At 38.2% G+C, this 20,635-nt stretch overlaps 2 pseudogenes; one reads left to right on the top strand and one right to left on the bottom strand.

Moving 5' to 3' along the window:
• Window positions 1-8,121: 8,121 nt before the first annotated feature.
• LOC122747517 lies at window positions 8,122-8,671 on the bottom strand (annotated as a pseudogene).
• A 6,663-nt stretch (window positions 8,672-15,334) lies between these two features.
• Window positions 15,335-15,653, top strand: LOC122749715 (annotated as a pseudogene).
• The last annotated feature ends 4,982 nt before the right edge of the window (window positions 15,654-20,635 follow it).

Genomic DNA, 20,635 nt, shown 5'->3' with positions numbered 1-20,635 from the left:
TTAAAGTTTAAACTGGCCAGCTAAACTAAAGGACACAGGACTAGGGTAACTCTCTTTGAGAAGCTAAACTAAAGGACAGACACACCTTGAGAAGTAAGGGAGATAAGCCTATTAGGCATGGCTGCTCCGAGTGGTACCAAGGGGACAGAGATAAAACAATTGCCCCTCACCCAACTTCTCCCAACCCACCCCCAATAAGGGACATTTCACTCTCAGGTGATCGCCCCCATCTACCAACTATAAAAGCTATGGCCTTTCTCCTGTTTGAGGAGATAAGTATCTCAGAGAAAGTCTCTAAACAATCACCCCATAAGAGAAGTCCATGGACTTCTCTCTTGGTCAATTTTCTCTATAGCCTTAATAAAAGATCATTTTATTCTAGTTAGATTTGTGTAATAGAGGGTATCATTCTTTTCTTTTCTTTTTCTTTCTTTCTTTTTTTTTTTTGGTGGGGCAATGAGGGTTAAGTGACTTGCCCAGGGTCATACAGCTAGTAAGTGTCAAGTGTCTGAAGCCAGATTTGAACTCAGTTCCTCCTGAATCCAGGGCTGGTGCTTTATCCACTGTGCCACCTAGCTGCCCCTGAGGGTATAATTCTTTAAAGAGTAATATCTAAGGACCCACCACTAACAACCATTTCCCCATGACAAGAAGAAAAGGGAAAATCCTCAAAAAACAAAAAAAGTAGAAACAGTATGGTTCAATCTGCATTCAGATTCCATAATTCTTTTTTTCTGGATGTGGAGAGCATTTTCCATCAAGATTCTTTTAAAATTATCTTGGGTGATCATATTGCTGAGAAAAGCTAAGTCTATCACAATTGATCTTTGCACAATGTTGCTATTACTGTGTACAATGTTCAAGGAGATCACTTTCTAATCATCATTAGACAACATAATAAGCAACTAATACATACAGGATGTATACAGAATAGGCAGAAGGTAAGCTCAGAACTACCCTTCTCTTCTTCCTGAATTCTCATTCCTTTCTGGGTCTCTCTCCTGAATTCCAGTCCCACATCCCACCTTGACTTTTGTACATTTTGAAATGTATGTCCTATAGACTTCTCAGGGAACATATACAAAGTGGAACTTCCTCATCTTTATTCCCAAATATAATCTTCCAAATTTCTGTTTTCTGTTCACAGCACTTCCATCTTTCCCATCATATTCACAACTTCAGTTTAATCCTTGGTTCTTCACTTTCATTAACTTAATAGCAATTGCCAACTCTTGTCATTTCTAACTCTGTACCATCCCTTGATTCACTCACACAGTCACAACTCTAGCTCAGTCCCTTGTCACTATTGTAATATCCTCTAATTGCAATATGCCTCAGTTCTCTCCCCTCTCCAATTCTACCTCTACAGACACCAAAGTGATATCCCTAAAGTGATGCCCTAATTGTTTCACTTCCATTTTCAATGAACTCCAGTGGCTACCTTTTCCCTAGGGGATCAAACAGAAACTATTCTGTTTGGCATTTATAGCACTTCACAATCTAGGTCCAACCTATCATTGCAGTTTTATTATGCACTGTTACCCTCCACACACATTCTAAGATTGAGGCAAACTGATCTTTTTGTATTCCTAAAACAGAACACTCCAACTTCCTGTTGGGAGTCTTTGTATACATAAACTGTTTTCATCTCTGGAATATATTCCTTTCTCACCTCTCCCTTTTGCAATTCCTTGTTTCCTTCAAGATTCTGCTCAATTCCTCCTACTTCTGTAGAAGCCTCTTCTTTAACCCCTCAGTTACTAGCCTCACCACCCCATCTCCCAAGGTTACCTGTTTTGCATGTGCTCATAGATTTTATCTCCCCACTAAAATGCAAGCTACTTGAGAGCTGGAACTACTTCTGTGTATCCCAAGTACTTGCAGTGTTTGGCATGAAACAGGTGCATAATAAACACTTATTGATAGATTGATTATTGGACATTTCGGGAGAATCCATCATATAAAGATCTTCTGCTGGAATTGGAGAGCAGCAATCAAGAAATAACCAGGACTAAAAGAGTGGAATGATTTTTTTCAGTGATTAGGCCATAGTCTATCTTTGATTTGGTGATTTCTTGATTGCTACTCTCCAATTGCTTTCTCTATCCATAGCTGGTAGAAACTAGAGATTAACTATTTCAAGGTCTCATTTTAGAGATAAAAAACACAAGGTCCAGAGATGTTTCCCAAGATCAAACAACAAGTTAATAGACAAAATAGGGCTAAATTAAGTGTATCCCCCCTTCTTTCTCCATTCTTCCAAGCACTTCATATTTCTTATCATAAGTTTTGCTAATAGGAAGTTCTTCTGAAAATGGGTACTGAGCTAGAGTGTTGTCCCACAAAGAGGTGAATCTCTGACCCAAGAAATGGGAGATGAATCTTCTAACTTATTTACCATTCCCTTAGGCAGATTATTTTTGTTTTGTTTTTGTGGGGCAATAAGGGTTAAGTGGCTTGCCCAGGTTCACACAGCTAGCAAGTGTCAAGTATCTGAGGTCAAATTTGAACTCATGTCCTCCTGAATCCAGGACTGGCACTTTATCCACTGAGCCACCTAGCTGCCCCCCTCCCCCTTAGGCAGATTATTAAGGTTCATACTTGGACAGTGATCTTTAAAGTATTCCCTGAAGGAAGGATATTTGAAAGACACATTGAATAAGGTGACAACTTTTACTGAATTGTAACAATCCCATTAATTCTTCTCTAGTTTCTAAAATTCTTTCTTAAGAAGGCTATAAGACATTGACATTATTGCTGTGGGAGAACATTATTTGGATTCCACAGATTTTCTATAGGCAGGAAAAAGAGTTTTAATTATGCTTTTTTTTCTGCCTTATGTAAGGGGCTAAAATTCTAGCTAGAATGTCTAAAATCTAATGAGTGGTTGTTTTAAATTAGAAGCTTTAGCAAGAGTTTAGACTTTTAAGCATTTATTAAGGTGCATTCGAATCTAGTGATCAGAGAGAAAGAAGCCAAGATTCCTCCATCTATCTATCTAAGGGATCCAGCATCTCTGCTCTAGCCAAGCCAAGGTCTTGGGCGAAAAAGACCTCGCTCCTCCTTCCTCCTCCCAGAAGCCTCTTGTGAAACCTGAAACAGGGCCGTCCATACACACACAGCTCCAACCTGGTTGACAGAACTAACAGGCGGCTCTATAGATGCAAGTTCCGGATGCCAGGCAGCTTCCGGTTGCTGGTCAACTTCTGGACGCTAAAGTTACATGGCTTCCAAATCATATGTTCTCTTATGGCAGAGCCTCCCCACAATATCTCTCCAGAAGGGTGCTATTCCAATTCTCACACTTATTAGAGATTTCCATTCACCTTTTGGGGATAAAGAATAAGATGAAAGAGAAAGATTCTGGAACTTTTCTTTTTCATATTACACTTGTGGATTCCTCGGAAGATGTAACTCCCTGCTATACAACTTCTATTCTTTTGTTAGTGTTATGTTATCCTTTGTTTTTTCCATCACCTTCATATCCTAACATATACCTCCTCCCTCCCTGTTCAGAAAGCCATCACTTAAAATAAACAAACCAAAAAAAAAAAAAAATTAAGAGGAAAAAAAAAGTTCAGCAAAACTAATGCATCAATCCACTCTGGCTATATAGGTATATATGTGTGTGTATGTGTATATAGTGTTCCACAACCGTCTTCTCCCACATTTACAAAGAAAGGGGGGAGTTGCCCTTTCATACCTCTTCTTCAAGGATAAGTTTTGTCATAATTTTTAAATATTATTTATTTTTTTAATGAGCAAAATATCTATTCTCTCTCCCTTGATTATTATAATTACAGAGTGTTTGATTTTTAAGTTTTTGTTCTTTTTCTTTCCATTCACATTATTTTCATGGTTTATATGACTTTACAGGTTCTGCTTCCTTCATCTTGCATCAGTTCATTTATATCATCTGGAGCATCTTTGTATATTTGGTATTTGTCATTTCTTATGGCACAATAATATTAAATTACAATCATATGTCACAATGTTTAGCCATTTCCATGACAGATAGACATCTACTTTGTTTCCAGTTCTTCATCTCTACCCTTTGTTTAGGAATTCTCCCCCATCAAAGCAGCTAACAATACTGTATTTTCTCATGAAACTTATAGCCCCATAGAGTTGCCTAGAGGCACTGAAAGATTATGAGAATTACCCAGTCATATAGCCACTGTGTGTCAGAGAAGAAAAAGTTTCTAAGTCAGAAAGTTCAATCTTAAAATATGACATCCAATTTAATGTAGTAAGAAACAAATCCCTTCTTAATCTCTTCCCTCTCCATCTAATATTGTAATGCCATCAAGGCCAGACTTGAACTCAGATTCCCTGAATCAAGGGCCATTGCTTTATCTACTGCGCCACATAGCTGCCCCAGAAAGTTTTGGGGGGAAAAAAAGTGTGCCAGCACTTCATCCTGATTTTTGTGGATTGGGAAGTAACAAAACTATAAAATTAGCACAAGAATTGGAGCTAGAAGGAGGAGAATGATGTGGAGAAAGAAGTTGATTAATTCTCATGGAAAAGAACTGTTGAATGAGGATCTGATTGAGCTGCTAGCTGCAAAGATTGCAGAAGAAAGAGAAGCTTTGGAACCTGAAGTTGAACCCAAAAAACTTCCCAATGAAACAGTAAGCAGAAGCATTTCTTCATTTGAGTATTTTTGTTTTCTTGTATTTGTAATGGGAGGAAATGGGGAATGGGTTTGGTTAGGAGTTCTTAGGAATTCCTCTTTAAAGAATTACACCCACTTGCACACAAAACTAGTTAAAATAAGGTGGTAGTTTATTTAGGGGCAAGGGAAAGGAAGGGGTGGGGAAGAGAAACCATGAAAGAAATCCTTGGACTTCTCATGAGGAGATAGGCACAAAGCACTTGGCTCAGAGGTACCAATCTCCTCGAGTAGGAGACCAGCAGGTACTTTTATAGAGGACTGATGGGGGAAGGGGTGACCATTTGACTGTGGAAAGTTCCTTTAGTGAGGGAGGACCATCCCCCACTGGTGATAGCTGGGGGAATTGGGTGAGGAGTAGAGGACCATCCCCCACTGGTAGTAACTAGAGGAACTGGGTGAGGGGTGGCTACGGATCTCTCTTCAGGGCACAAAGGCCGTAGCCACACTCAAATTTATCTCCCCAGGGGTAAGGGAGACCAGAATGAAGGGTGGGAATCTGAAGTTAGCTCAGTCCAATTTGGTTCCGCTTATCTCTCTAGGTGTATCTGTCCTCTGGTTTAGCCTCTCAAGGACAAGATTCCTCGGTATGCCCCAGAGAACTTCTGGGGTGCTCTGCACCCCATGACATATTGAAAAGATGGATCCACATGCTTCAAGATTTTTAAAAGTTCAAAGACTAGTTGAGGATAATATTGCTTGTTTTCATCAGATATACAAAGAAAAAAAGAGAGAGTCGCTTTGCAAACATCTCTCCATAGCTTTTTTTTTTTTTTTTTTGGGTGAGGCAATTGGGGTTAAGTGACTTGCCCAGGGTCACACAGCTAGTAAGTGTTAAGTGTCTGAGGCCGGATTTGAACTCAGGTACTCCTGACTCCAGGGCCAGTGCTCTATCCACTGTGCCATCTAGCTGCCCCCACTCCATAGCTTCTTAAAAAAAGTTGTACAATCAACCACCAGTGATAAAGGCTAGGTGCAGTAGATGTGGAAGAGGCAACATTTTTGTTGTTGCTATTGAGTTGTTTCAGTCATGTCCAACTCCTCATGACCCCATTTGGGGGCTTTCTTGGCAAAGATATTGGAGTAGTTTGTCATTTTCTTCTCCAGCTCATTTTATAGATGAGGAAACTGAGGCAAACATGCTTCAGTGACTTGCCCAGGGTCACAAGCTAGTAAGTCTGATGCCAAACTTGAATTTGCCTTCCTGACCAAAGGTATGATATTTTATTTACTATGCCACCTAGCTGCCAGTAATCCTATTAATACAATGTTCTTTCCACTATAGCATGTTGCTTATAAAGACTCCTCACCTTCTACCCAACCTGTGAGTTCACTGAGAAAGGGAACTCTGGTGGGAATGAACACCATGACCAATGAAGATGAGCAGATCAGCTTCAATTCTACAACTTAGAGGCTTAGAAAGATGCTGTGGGAGTTAAGAGGTTAAGTGACTTGTTGCATAGCAAGTATATGTCAGAGGTGAATCATAGACTGAGTGTCAGAATGGCTCAACTGCAAGAGTTTTGTACTACAGGGATGATCATCCCCATTTTGTACATGAAGAAATTTGGGCTCAAAAATGAAGAGATTTGCTTGTGATCACCTGTCTAGTCAGAAGCAAGACTTACAGTCCTGACTTTAGGTTGGTAGTCCAATAGAGTAGCTTCTAAGGAGACATAGGGGTAAGCTGATCAGTTTGGCCCTAATGAATTCACAGATAGGAATTGTATCCACTTGGAAATCTCTAAGTAGCTACATGGTCATTCTTCTTTCTCAATTATGTTTTCCACATTCAGAATCTCCATTAAAGGGAAAGATTCACCTTTGGGATTAGAAAGGGAATATGAGAGACATAAATATGAAAGAAAAAGGCTTAAAGCTTTCTTAAAATTTACAAAAACTTGAAAGTTAAAAAAATAATCTTTGGAAGAAGAAATGGGGGGTAGCTTAAAGCAGAAAAAGATATTAAAAATGCAGAATGATACTAAATGTAATTCCAAAAAAAAAAAAGTTTTCCAACTGTCAGGAAAGCAAGAGACCAGTGAAGGAAGAAATGAGAATATTAGCGAATGAAATAGGAAATGAACACACATCGGATGGCAAAGTAGCTCAACTATTAAAAAGGCAAAAAGGAATATAATTCACATATTAAATGAACACAAAATGTCTATCGTCAAACATTGATTTTGTATTTAAGTTCCGTAGGGTACTTCAGTCTGAAAGGCAAAGATACTGGCTAAATTAGGCCAACTGACAGTGCAAGGCTTCAAGACTGGGTGGAAATGATTGTAGAATTTTAATGAGAAGAAAGAGAGTACAAGTAAGGAGCTGCCTAATAAAGGACCTATTTTCCTCTCTGTATACACATGTTAATCCTATAAACTTCATTGAGAGTTTCATGAGGGTTCTAAGAAGAGGCTAGCTGTGTCCCCCTGGGAGAGTGAAGACTGTGCATTTATTTAAGGAGCTGCTTTTTAGAGGCTCCAGACAACATTAATAATACTAAGGACTAAAGGGCATTTCTTTCTGATATCCTTCCCCTCAAAGACCACAGGGTGCTAGCCTTTCTTTAGCCCACATTTGCATCCGGGCCTCAATAAAGAATGAAATTTTGTTTCTGTCAGCACTGGATTGATGCTACAACTCTTAGGATTTTCATCACACAGAGCTGCAGTAAGGAGAGACAGTAACTTTCCCAGATAAGAGCCATTGTCTGCCGTTTCAAATTTATGGCATTCTCTCTAATCTTAAAATTAGTAGTGACATTATTTCCAATAAGTCAGCCACAGTGTTTCTTCCATGACATTTCATAATTACCTTGAATACCTAAATAAAACAAAAATTCCAGCCTTTTGTCAAAAATGTGCATGATCTATCTCTATAATGTACATCTGAAGAAAGTGAAATGGCTTTGTGTGATGGCCTCATCAATGACAAGCACAGAAGGCCCTAAGAGATTAGTGCATGTATCCACAGAAAGATGTTTGAACTCTCAGGAGCCACATGTTTCAGTTCAAAAAGCTCCTGAGGTTAGGAAAGAGAATGGTCTCTCTCACCTATGAATGTGAGCAAAGAGTCTTAATATGAATTGGACCACCAACCAAGGTGAAAATGTGAAACTGACAGCAGCAAGGATAAAAAAAATGGACCTTTATACTCTCTGTGACATATCAGTGGTTAATGTCATAGATGCCAGAGACTAGGGTACTCTGGTCACATGTACTCTGATGAATAGAGAACCAGTGTGATATAGCCCATAACACTAGGCAAGGGAGTCAGGAGACCTGGCTTCTAGTTCTCTTTACTAATTTGTTGAGGGACCAACTCTATGAGTTGTTCATTTAATTGCTTATTGAAATCTGGACAAGAACAATTCAATATCTTCATGATTTTTTTTCCTGAGTAGTGAGCCATCTTTTTTTTTGGGGGGGGAGTTAATTTCACTTTTATTTGCATATTAATGTCACATTTACTCCCATTCCATAAGTTTTTGTTTTTTTCAGTTTCTTTTGGGATATATTTTTCTTTTGAGCAACCTCCTCTTCTGGTTTAGGAACAATTTCAGTCAGTATCATCTCATCAGGGGAATTCATCTATGGGTTGATTTGACCATTAGCCCTGCCTCATTTTGGGGGCCTTGTTAGCCAGGATATACTCAATGACAAGAGAATCCACCTCCAAACCCTTTAGTTCAGCATTATTTTCTGCATTAAGCATATGCAGCAAGAATTCAGCACTCTTTTTGGGCCAATGACCCTGTGTCCAACCCCATTGCTTAGCCTGGGCACACTTGCCAACTCCACCATTGTATTGACAGAAGGGAATACATTGCTTCTTCAATGTGACATCTTTCTAATACTTGGTAGCTTTTCGGATATACATGCCCTTGATAGCTTGGGCTGTTTCATGGGTATTCTTGAAGTGGACCCAGAGATTTGAACCCCTTCACTTACATGATTTTGTGGGGTTCTCTGGATCAAGAGAGTACCTCACCATTTTAAATGATTACCTAGGACGGCTCAAGGGAAGAGGTGAGCCATCTTAAAACACACACACACACACACACACACATACAACTTATTATGGTTCTTGATTGGGGAATGTTGCATTGTTCTAAAATTTGATATAAATTAGGAGAAGCTTATATGCAAATAATTGTAACTGGCGAACCTCATGGTTGACAGGGAACCCCTCCTTCCATTTGGACTCTGTACTGCAGTACTTCTTTATCATGACAGCAAAGCTCTTTGATGGGCATATATCTGAATGAATGGATTAAAAAAAAACAATATTATGTTGGTGGAGCTGTGAACTGATCCAACCATTCTGGAGAGCAATTTGGAATTATGCCCAAAGGGCGATAAAGCTGTGCATACCCTATGACCCAGCAATTCCACTTTTAGTTCTTTTTCCCAAAGAAATCATGGAAAGGGGAAAGGGACCCACATGTACAAAAATATTTATAGCTGCTCTTTACGTGGTAGCAAGGAATTGGAAGTTGAGGGGGTGCCCATCAATTGGGGAATGGCTGGACAAGTTGTGGTATATGAATACAATGGAATACTATTGTGCTGTAAGAAATGATGAGCAGGAGGAGTTCAGAGAAACCTGGAGGGTCTTACGTGAGCTGATGATGAGTGAGATGAGCAGAACCAGAAGAACATTGTACACAGTATCATCAACATTGAGTGTTGACCTACTGTGATGGACTATATTCTTCTCACCAATGCAATGTTACAGAAGAGTTCCAGAGAACTCATGGTGGAAGAGGATCTCCAAATCCAAGAAAAAAAAAAAAAAAGAACTGTGGAGTATGGATGCTGATTGAACCATACTATTTCTTTTGTTTTGGGTGCTATTTTTTTTTCTATTTTGAGGTTTTGCATTACTGCTCTGATTTTTTCTCTTATAACGGGATTAATGCAGAAATAGGATTAATGTTATTATGTGTATATATATGTGTGTGTATAGATATATATCTATATCTATATAGATATAACCTATATCAGATTACCTGCTGTCTAGGGGAGGGGGGGAGGGAGGGGAGGGAGGGAGAAAAATCTGAAATTGGAAAGCTTGTATGGACAAAAGTTGAGAACTATTTTTACTTGTAATAGAAAAAATAAAATACCTTATATGTAAAAAAAAAAAACAATATTAGTGCTTACAACATGCTAAGCACTAGGAATACAAATACAAAATTTTAGACAGTCACTGACCTCAAAGATTAAAGGCAGGGAGTGATGATCTGGTAGAATAAAGTAAATATGAAAACACTCTTCCTTTCCACTTCTACCTATCTTTCTTCAAGGTCATTCTTGCTAAAGTTATAAAAGCATGAAAAAAAAAAACACAGAAGAGCCTTAACAAACAATATTACATTTGATGTCCAATTAATTGATTAGGAAGTGACTGACTCCCATAATAGTAATCAAGTATTTCCTGTCTTTTAAAATAAATTATATTTCATATAATGCTATTTGGTACTCACCATGTCCAGCACTTCCCAACTCTTTCATTGAAAAAGTATTAATGATAGATGATATATGGCATGTGGCATTATTCATGATATATTCCATTCTCTCTAGTTTACAAGATTTTATCCTCATTCATTTCTTATTCTTAAAGTATATTTGAATGTATTTTTACCATGCTACTCTGTATCTTTGCATTACAATAATCAAGTATTAAGTTTTTTTAAAATTCAATTTAAAAATCAAGGTTTTTTTGGAGGGAGACTTTCTCTACCTCTACATTATTCAATAAAGATATTGGTACATGGCATGAATTGCACTTATCCTCTTTTTTACTATCTGCTTATCATAAGCTTTGTAATAAGAGATGACAAAATATTACATGAAATACTGTTTCATCTTGCCTTTGGACACAATAAAACTAACTTATTTACCTTTTGAAGGAGAACCTCTGAGCCATCCTTATATTTAGCTCCAATATCCTTTTGTCTTCCATTTTTATTTATAGTGAGAATATTAAGATTGATAAAATTTGGTTTTTCCAGCAAAATGTCAATTTCTTGGTCACTGGAAAGTATTTCACACTTAGAATACTAACAACTAAGTTAATGTTTATATATAGTCTTAAAAACTGTGAAATCTTTTGCATCTGCTGAATCCTTTTCTGCCAATCTGTCATGACACTGCAGAAATGGAAGATGGTAACCCAGGACTGAAGGGCACCTTGTAATTTTCTTTGTTCATTAGTTGCTAAAGGAATAAATTCATCAGCAAATGGTCAGTCTATTGTTGACGCATCTCCCCTTGCAGAGCATAGATGGTTCTTGGGAAGCAACCCTAACCAACAGCCTGTTTGGGGCAACTGTATGAAAAATATTACAGGCCTGATAGAACCTGCGGAAATCCATGCTCCTCTGGCATGGTCTTTGCAATCCCAGGGTCCCCTCTCCATGATGAGATACTTTGATGAGGACCTTGTGGAGGTTCTCCACATACACACATGTTCATGTCCGCCCATACACACATTATAGAATGTCTAGATATTTTCATATCCATTAATACACTCCAGTTAGCCATGTGTTATCTTGCTACCAGACTGGGAACATGGTTTAGACATAGTAAGTGCTAAAATGCTTGTTAAATTAATTGAATTAAATGGTTCCATCCTATTGTTTGTCTGCAATGATTTTCCAATATATTGTTAAAGAAACAACCTTATAGTGCATAGATCTGGATTTAATATCACAAGAATGTTTTGGTTTGGGGTTTCTTTTTGTTTTTGTTTTTTTAATTTGGTCTGGAGGGCTCAGTATGAACTCTCCCTCCAGCAATTCAAATGAACAAATGTGCTACCAAGAATCACAGAGGATTGTCTGAGGCACTAATAGGTTAAGTGACTTGCTCATGGTCAAGTAGCCAGTATGTGTCAGAGACAGAATTTGAACCTGGGTCTCCCTGACTCCAAGGCTGATCCTTGCAAGGGAGTGACTAGGTGGTGCTGGGCACAGGGTCAGGAAGATCTGGATTCAAAACTAACCTCAGACATTTAATTAGCCATGTGACCCTGGACAGGTTACTTGACCTCTGCCACAGTTTCTTCACTTGTAAAAGGGGGATAATAATAAAAACAATACCCCACCTCCCATGGTTGTTGTTGTAAGGATCGAATGAGATAATATTTGTAAATTATTTGGCACAATGCTTGGCACATTGTAAATACTTAATTAATGCCTCTTTTCTTCCCTTTATCAAAGACCCCACACTTCTGCTCATAGATTATGATTACAGTAATTAAAATTAAAGTTTTTATGCTAGTATAATCCCCTCCAAAAAGACAATATTTTACTGGGTGAAGCCTTTAAACATTGAGTTTTTTATTTATTATACAAGACCTACTAAACAGCCCAAAGCAGAGAAACCAACATTTCAATAATAAAGTCAATATTCACTGAGGCAAATATTGTCTCTAACAGTCCTTTCTGAAATCTGTATAATTTTAATTATGTTTTGCTTCTCCACTTTCTGATCATGCCACTGGAAAGACCTTGAGGATCCAAGATTAAAACTTGGTTTTACCCCAAAACTGATGAGATCTGTTAATAACCCAGGTATTAACATTTTACTTTTGTTAAAGAAAAAAAAATAATACAGGTATTTAAAAACACTCTGTCCCCCCTCCAGCCCCCAAGTTTGAGAATTTTGTCAAGGTTTGAGAACATTTAAAACGAATTGTATAAAAGCATGTTTATTTGTTTAATTATCTGTATGAGCCATAGCACAATAATGAAAATATTGTAATTGTCCCACTTTTCAAAGACACACTAAGAAGAAAATTGCCCGTGCTGTGGATGGGGAATTATGCACACAAAGACTAATAGCTACAATAATGTTATTCAGAACTGTGCTGGTAATTTGCCCCTTAGGGGGTAAATTTGGAAAAATGTGTGCTAGATTTTACCATGTGACTACCACTTAATGGGTGCAGTACAGCAAAAGGCCTGTGCCCCACAATGAAAAAGTCAGACGTAGTTATTTCTTTTGGTTATTCTCCTCATCATATCTTTGGTCTTGATAACTGTATAAGGCTCAGAAACCTGGAGTGAGCTCTGCCCATCCATCCCCAGTACCACTTCAAGGGGAGAATGGATTGACTACTGGTTAAAGCATAGGATTAGCCACAATTAGAAATCATTTGTTCTTTCAACACTTCATTGCTTCTGCTTCCTCTCAAGAAGAAATAAAACAGAGACTAGAAATAATTTAAAAACAAAACAACAACAAAAACAAAAACAAAAACAAAACATAGTTGCTAGATCATGTTAATCTGTTTGAAGTTTATTGAACTCCAGTGGTATGGGACAGCTCAGGAAGATTCCTTTTCATAAATTCAAATTTCACTTCAGACATTACTAGCTTTGTGACCCTGGACAAGTCACGGAATCTTGTTTGCCTCAGTTTCCTCATCTGTAAAATGATCTGGAAGAGGAAATGGCAAAGTACTCTAGTATCTTTGCTAAGAAAACCTCAAATGGAGTCTTGAAAGGTCAGACAGGATGAAAAACAATAGTGATATAGACCCTCTCTTTGTGTCCTGCTGGCTTCCTGAAAAAGGCACTGTGGAATTATTCTAGCCTATTTCACCATATTCCCCATTATTTGTCTAAATCCTGTTAATCTGAAAATTAATGAAACAATAAACATAGAAGAAATAAGGTCTTTAATCAGGGCAGAGGAGCTATAACTTGGGTTATCACAAAGCAAGATGCTAGGAATACCCAAAGATGGGGACTGGGAACAGGGTTTATATGGGGTAACAGAACAAAGGGACCTATGAGACTGCCCTTGGGTTAGATAAGTTTCTCACAAATAGAAACTACTTAACTACTTAATGTAAATGAACCTTTAAGAAAGGGAACCATGAAACTGCTCTTGAGTTAAGTATAGAAGGTACTTAACTCTAAATAGAAACTACTTAATGTAAATGGATCCTTTTACATAATAACCTAAAGTCCAGGGAGTAAGGTGGGAATCTTTAGGAGGGGATCCTTCTTTTGGGGGAGATCCATAAGACAATCAAGAGTCTGGGATTGATAAAGTTTGGTTGTACCTTGAAGCAGGATGTCAATAGGAAGACATGGACAAAATAGGGATAGGAGGCAGACATCAAAAGGAAAGGAGGCATGAAAGAGCAAAATAAAATAAGGAAAAAGTCTAATTTGGTTGGGACTGATAACCACAACTTACTGAGAACTGACTGATCCCCATCTACTACCCATTCCTAGGCCAATGAATTGCCTGGGCTAACCAATCTTTATCAATTCCAGACTCTTGATTGTCTTATGGATCTCCCCCAAACAAAGGATCCCCTCCTAACATATTAAGCATATAATCACTAAGATTTGTAGTGACTTACAATTTACAAAGTGTCTCACAGACATTGTCAAGTAATCCTAATAACAGCCCTGTGAGGTCGGTACTATAAGTTTTATTATTTCCATTTTATAGATGAAAAATTTAAGGCTTGTTGGTGCCTTGTCCATAGTCACCAAGCTAGTAAGTTCCAAATGCAGGATTTGAACCCTAGTCTCCTTAACTCTCAGTTCAGTGCTGCATCCAAAGTGCCAATAGAATGTAAGCTTCCTTGAGCAGGATGGTTTCTTTTTTTTTTCTTTTTTTAATTTGTATCTAACCGAGTGTCTAGCACAATGTTTGGCAGAGAGTAGAGACATGCTTGCTTGTTTGCTGGCTTGCTTGATCCCCTAGGTTAACAGTAATCCCTCTCTTCTTGGTTTTTTGTTTGGTTATTTGTTTGGTTTGTTTTGGTTTGTTTTTATAGGTCTGGCCTAACCTAGGTTTTCTCCCGGAGAAGCTAAACTAAAGGAGGGACATACCTAAGAAGTAAGGGAGATAAGCCCATTATCTATTAGCTGCTGCCTGATCTTCCACGGACAGAGATAACTCCAAAAGTCAGGACCACCATTCCTTATTCAAGCCTTTCCCATCCCACCCCTCATTCAAGCTTTCCCGAACCCCAAAGAAAACTTTCCATTGTCAGGTGGTCACCCCATCTATCTATAAAAGCTTTGGCTTTTCTTCTAGCTGAAGAGAAAAATGTCTTTAAGCTAGCTCCTCCCCTTGAGGCAAAGTCTGTGACTTCTTTCTTGGTCACTTTCTCCAGCACCCAAATAAAAGACTATTTTATTCTAATTAGAGTTGTAATTCTCGAAAGAGCAATATCTAAGGACCTACAACACCTATTTCCCATGGCATTTTTAAACACTTTGCATATATCTCCTTGGCTTTATAAAGTGTAATCTCCGCACATGCCAGGGTTAATATATCCTAAGTGCAAAGACACATGGTGAATGTTTGTTAAATTTAAGTTTGAAAACATTTAAGGAAATGACTTTATTTTTAATTTGCACTATGACCTTTGCCCTATTGGGGAATCATAAGTGGCCTTCCAAATGGACATATGATGGGTCTTCAGAGGGTCATAGCATAGCTTGAAAGTCATTGTTTCTTTTCCAAATCTTTCAATTTGGGGTAAATCCTCACATTTATGCTCAGGGGTAGCAAAATGACAGAACTGAAGCCAGTATATCAGACAAAATATAGTCATGGGGACCCTGGAGACCTCATTGCATCACTTTAATACCATTGAGGCTACAATTGCTCCGCAGTCATGGCCATCTGCTACCCCATGGCCAAGGGCCTCAACAAGGGCCACAAAGTTACCAAGAACGTTTCAAAGCCACAACACTGCCACTGCCGCGGGTGCCTGACCAAACACACCAAGTTTGTATGAGATATAATCCAGGAAGTATGTGGGTTTGCCCCTTATGAGAGGTGGGCCATGGAATTGTTAAAGGTCTCCAAGGATAAGTGAGCCCCAAAGTTCATCAAAAAAAAGGGTGGGAACTCACATCCAAGCCACGAGGAAGAGAGAGGAGCTCAACAACATCCTGGCTGCCGTGAGGAAGGCCACTGCCAAGAAGGACTAGACTGGACCCTGCCTGCCTTGCCCCAGTTACCCAATAAATTATCCAATCAAGATTTAACAAAGAAAAAAAAAATACACAATCCAAGTTGATTAACTCCACTAAAGGAGACTTCATCAAGACTTGATTTTAAAAGTTACCAGAATTCCTAAGATTCTTTATCTGGAAAACAAGCACAAAAATATTTACTTCTTTATGAAGTATTTTGGGAACACCCACAATGTATGTCTAGTTCTTTTTTTGTATATTGCAATAACTAAGCGGCAGGATATCAGGACATTTTAATTTTCTATTTGCTTCTTATTAAATGAATAATAATTAAAACTAACCACACAGTATTATCGGGCCAAGTGCCATCTCTTCCAGGGAACTGTTCTTAAATATTTCATTTTATGCTAATCTCCTCCTTCTCTAAAGGCATAACTAGTGATTCTTGGGTCAGAGGAAATAACACAAATATGCCCAGGACAAAGGGCACAGGAATCTTCTGAGATTAAAGTCAGACTCTGTGACACAAAGCCCTGAGGAAGAGAGAGAATCCAGGCATCATGCAATAGTGACAGAAAGGAAGAAAAAAATTCTAGGTACTTTGAAACCTCTCTCTCCTGAGTAGGGGGGCAGAGAAGTAGCACAGTGGATAGAGTGCTGACCCTGAATTTGGGAGGACCTGAGTACAAATTTCACCTCAGATACTTACACACTGTGTGATCCTGGCATGTCACTTAACCCCAATTGTATATTTTGCTACTGGACCCAGATGGCTCTGGAGAAGAGAGTAAGGTTGGTAACATTGCATAGCCTTGCTTCACTTAAATCCAATTCACTGCAAGTCATGACAATACCCTGATGTCATGGTCCTCTTGGAGAATAAAGTACTGACAACAAAAACAACTCCTGAGTAGGAAGCAGAAAGGGATTCAAGATAGTGGAGCTTACCAGGTATACAATTTCAGAAGGAAAAAGCCATGATTCTTCCACACTCATAGCCTCCTATTTTAACTATTTTTTTTTCTGTTTAGAATTTTATTTTCCAAATTACATGTAAAAACAAATTTTGACATCAATCTTTCAAAACTTTATGTTCCATTTTCTCTTCCTCCCTCCCTTCCCACCCCCCACCCTCAAGAACTCAAGCAATTCAATATAAGTTATACATGAGTAGTCATGGAAAAAATCTCCATATTAACTAGGTTGTGAGGGAAAAAAAGATAAAAACAAAACTTCAGATTAAGAACTGTCAAAAAAAAATTATGCTTCAATCTGTTTTCAGATACCATCAGTTCTTTTTTTTTTTTTTTTTTTTGGTGAGACAAGTGGGGTTAAGTGACTTGCCCAGGGTCACACAGCTAGCAAGTGTCAAGTGTCTGAGGCCAGATTTGAGCTCAGGTACTCCTGAATCCAGGGCTGGTGCTCTATCCACTGTGCCACCTAGCTACCCCATATCATCAGTTCTTTCTCTGTAGATGGATTGCAATTTTCGTAAGTCCTTCAGAGTTATACTGGATCATTGCATCCTGAAAATAACCATGTACTTCCCAGCAGATCATCTTACACTATTGCTGTTATTTTGTATACAGTACATTTTACTCTGCTTCAATTCATATAGGTCTTTCCAGGTTTTTCTGATACCATCCTGTTCATCATAACTTTTATATTTCTTCAAAATAGCCCAGGAAATTAGGTACCCTATGTTTTGTCATATTTTAACTAGTTCTTACTAACTAGATGCAAAGCTCAGTTCTACTCCGTACTCTGAAATACAATTTTGATCAGCACCTTCTAAATTTCAGCACCCTGGAGCAAAGTTTGTTTTGCCCTAGTTACTGTTCTGCTCTTCCCTAAAGTCCTAGGGTAGGGACTTTTAATATGGAGTCCATGGAACCATAAGGGTTTGGTGAATAGATTTTAAGGAGTATATTAACTTGGATGGAAATAGCCTCTGGTTGAAATTTAGCATTTCCTTCAATTATACATACAAGTGATAAACATTATTCTGAGAAGGGACCCCAAACTGACAAATCTATCCATGACATAAAAAAAGGTTAAGATCCCCTATCCTAGATATGTGCAGTCATTTTGCAATCATGTCCCATTCTTCATGACTCCATTTGGGGTTTTCTTAGCAAAGATACTGAAGTGGCTTATTATTTTCTTCTCCAGCTCATTTTACAGATGAGGAAAATAAGACAAAAAAGGTTAAATGGTTTGCCCAGGATCACACAGTTATAGTAAGTATATGAGGCCACATTTGAACTGAGGAAGTCTTCTTAACTTCAGGTCCAGCACTCTATCCCGTGCATTACCTAGCTGCCATCCTAGGTATATACCAATCTTGTACTTGATTAGTTGTCAGTATTTTTTTTTATGGGAGATTAGTATTATCTTTTAAATTTTATGTTAAATTTTGAGGGCAAAGTCTGTGTCCTTCTACTTCCCTTAAATATCAAATAACAAACAGTATTAGTTCTTCACTTAATAGGTATTTAAAAAATATTTGTTGATTAGTTAACTGTGTTAGCATATCATTCTCTATGTACCTTAACCTTCCACTTTTATTGCATGGCAGCAATTCACAGTTCAAAAAGAGGAAGAATCTCCATTGAGAAATTTCTTTGGTTTAATGACTTAGTGTGGCCCTAATAGCAAATTCTGTTAAGCATATGCTAAATTTAAGTGGGGAATTTACTGAATGCAGATGAAAATCTCATTTTGTAAAAAGCAATACCAAAGAACTCTAGTACCACTGTTAAAACTAGACAAATGCCTTCAACTTCTTGGCAACTACTGACATAATTTTTCATCTGTATTAGGGGTGGGGATAAAGAAACCATGACCCTTTCTAAAAAATCATCTTTTGGTACAGGCCTATGTTATGTACTTAGAGAGCAATTAATAAATAAAATAGCAGTGCCATTTGTGCAATGACTGATAATGTGAAAGAAGGGCAAGAGAGCCAATGTTAAATTTATCATGGTATATATGAATATGTAATACACATATACTATGCATATCTTATAGCTAAAAACTAAAAAATGGGTAATGTCAAAAATAGCAAAAGAAAAAAAACTGGCTAGTGCACGTGAGATTACTTTCTATTTAATCTGTATCTAACTTGTTCATGCATAGTTATTTACAAGTTATCTCCCTCATCAGAATGTGAGCTCCTTGAGGGTAGGGACCATGTTTTTGGCTGTCTTTGCATTCCCAAAGCTTAGCATATTGCTTAACACATATAAATACTTAATAAATGCTTGTTGAATTCCAAAGGATTCATGATGGAAAATACTATCCATATACAGAGAAAGAACTGATAAGTCTGAATGTAGAACAAAACTTACTATTTTCCCCTTCTTTGTTTTTGTCCCCCCATGGCTCTTTCAACTCAATTTCTTTCACAACATGACTAATATAGAAATGTGTTTTACAGGCTTATGCATATATAACCTATATCACATTGCTTACCATTTTAGGGATGGGGTGGTGAAGGAAGAAGTGAAATAATTTGAAACTTAAAATTTTTTAAAAAATGAATCTTTAAAAAAATTGTCTTTACGTGTGATTGGGAAAAATACTCTTAAAGAATAAATGTGTGGTGACTCCTTAATTCTTAGGATTTTAGGAACATAGTTTTAGTTCTGATAAGGACATTGCAGATTATCTATGTTCAGCCTCTTCATTTTAAAGATGAGGGAACTGCAACTCAGAGTGGTGTGACAAGTAAAACTATATGTGCTGGGACTATTACTCTCCCAAGTGTAGGGAAAATTAGTTGGAGTTTCTAATATATTTGTTACTTATAAATTAGAAGCTATTATAGCAGTTTGGGGGCATTAAGCATTTATTAAAGCATATTAAATATTAGTAAAGAGAGCGCACAGGGCTCTGAAAGATAGGAAAGTCTAGCTAGGATCTAGGAAAGAGAGAGAGAGCCAAAAGGCACCTTCACCTACAAATCTTAGACCAAAAAAAGGAAGTTCCTCTGCCTGCCAGAGCAGAAGTTAGCTGTGGGTCCAGAAGAGAGGTGGTCCCTACACACCTCTCCAAGCTAATTGGCCCACATCCCTAGAATCTATTGGTTCACTGGATTTGAGTTTGGTCCATGAGTAGAACATGCTGATGTCAGAGACAGATAACAAATCCTCTGGTGGGAACAAGGCTTTCAGATAGGTGTGGTTTTGAATGAGGTAACTTCCTGGCTCTGGGCTGACCTTAAAGGTCAGACCTAGCTCTCTCAGAGGCCTCTTTTATTAATAATTTTCTCACAGTGGTTAAATGGGTTGCTTAAAGTCATACAAACAAGGCCAGATTCTGAGTGGAGGCCAGCTGACTGCAAATTCAATAGTCTTTACCCTGCACCATGCTATTTCCTAAGTAGTTAATCAACATGTTCAGAGTAGGTAGATGAAAGTAAAAATATGAAGTAATAAAGTGTTATGATTTGCTTATGAAAAGGAAGTGGGTCACACACGGGACATGGTATTACATACCTGTAATTCCTTCTACTAGGGAAGCTGAAAATGATGGATCCTTTGAGCTTCAGAGTTCTGAGTCACAGGTGAACTGAGGTTAATTAGGTGTCCACACTAAATCTAGAACTGCTGTGATGAGCCCCAGTTCCATTCCCCCAGAAGTGAGAAGCCAGCAGGATGTTGAAAGAAAGAAGAAGGAAGGAAGGAAGGAAGGAAGGAAGGAAGGAAGGAAGGAAGGAAGGAAGGAAGGAAGGAAGGAAGGAAGGAAGGAAGGAAGGAAGGAAGGAAGGAAGGAAGGAAGGAAGGAAGGGAGGAAGGGAGGGAGGGAGGGAGGGAGGGAGGAAGGGAGGGAGGGAGGGAGGGAGGGAGGGAGGGAGGACTTAATTTCCAGAATGCAGAATAAAGTTTGGGGATTGGAAAAAGGAAGAAAGAACACAGGTAGAAAACAAGAAAGAAGGCTTCCTTGCCCAGTGTGGAGCAAGAGAGAGGATTCTAAAGTGATATAAGGTAAGGTAG

The sequence above is a fragment of the Dromiciops gliroides genome, chromosome 3, assembly GCF_019393635.1.
Source record: "Dromiciops gliroides isolate mDroGli1 chromosome 3, mDroGli1.pri, whole genome shotgun sequence".
Taxonomy (NCBI): domain Eukaryota; kingdom Metazoa; phylum Chordata; class Mammalia; order Microbiotheria; family Microbiotheriidae; genus Dromiciops; species Dromiciops gliroides.
The sequence above is the reverse complement of the archived record's forward strand: the minus strand, read 5'-3'. Positions and strand labels throughout refer to the sequence as shown.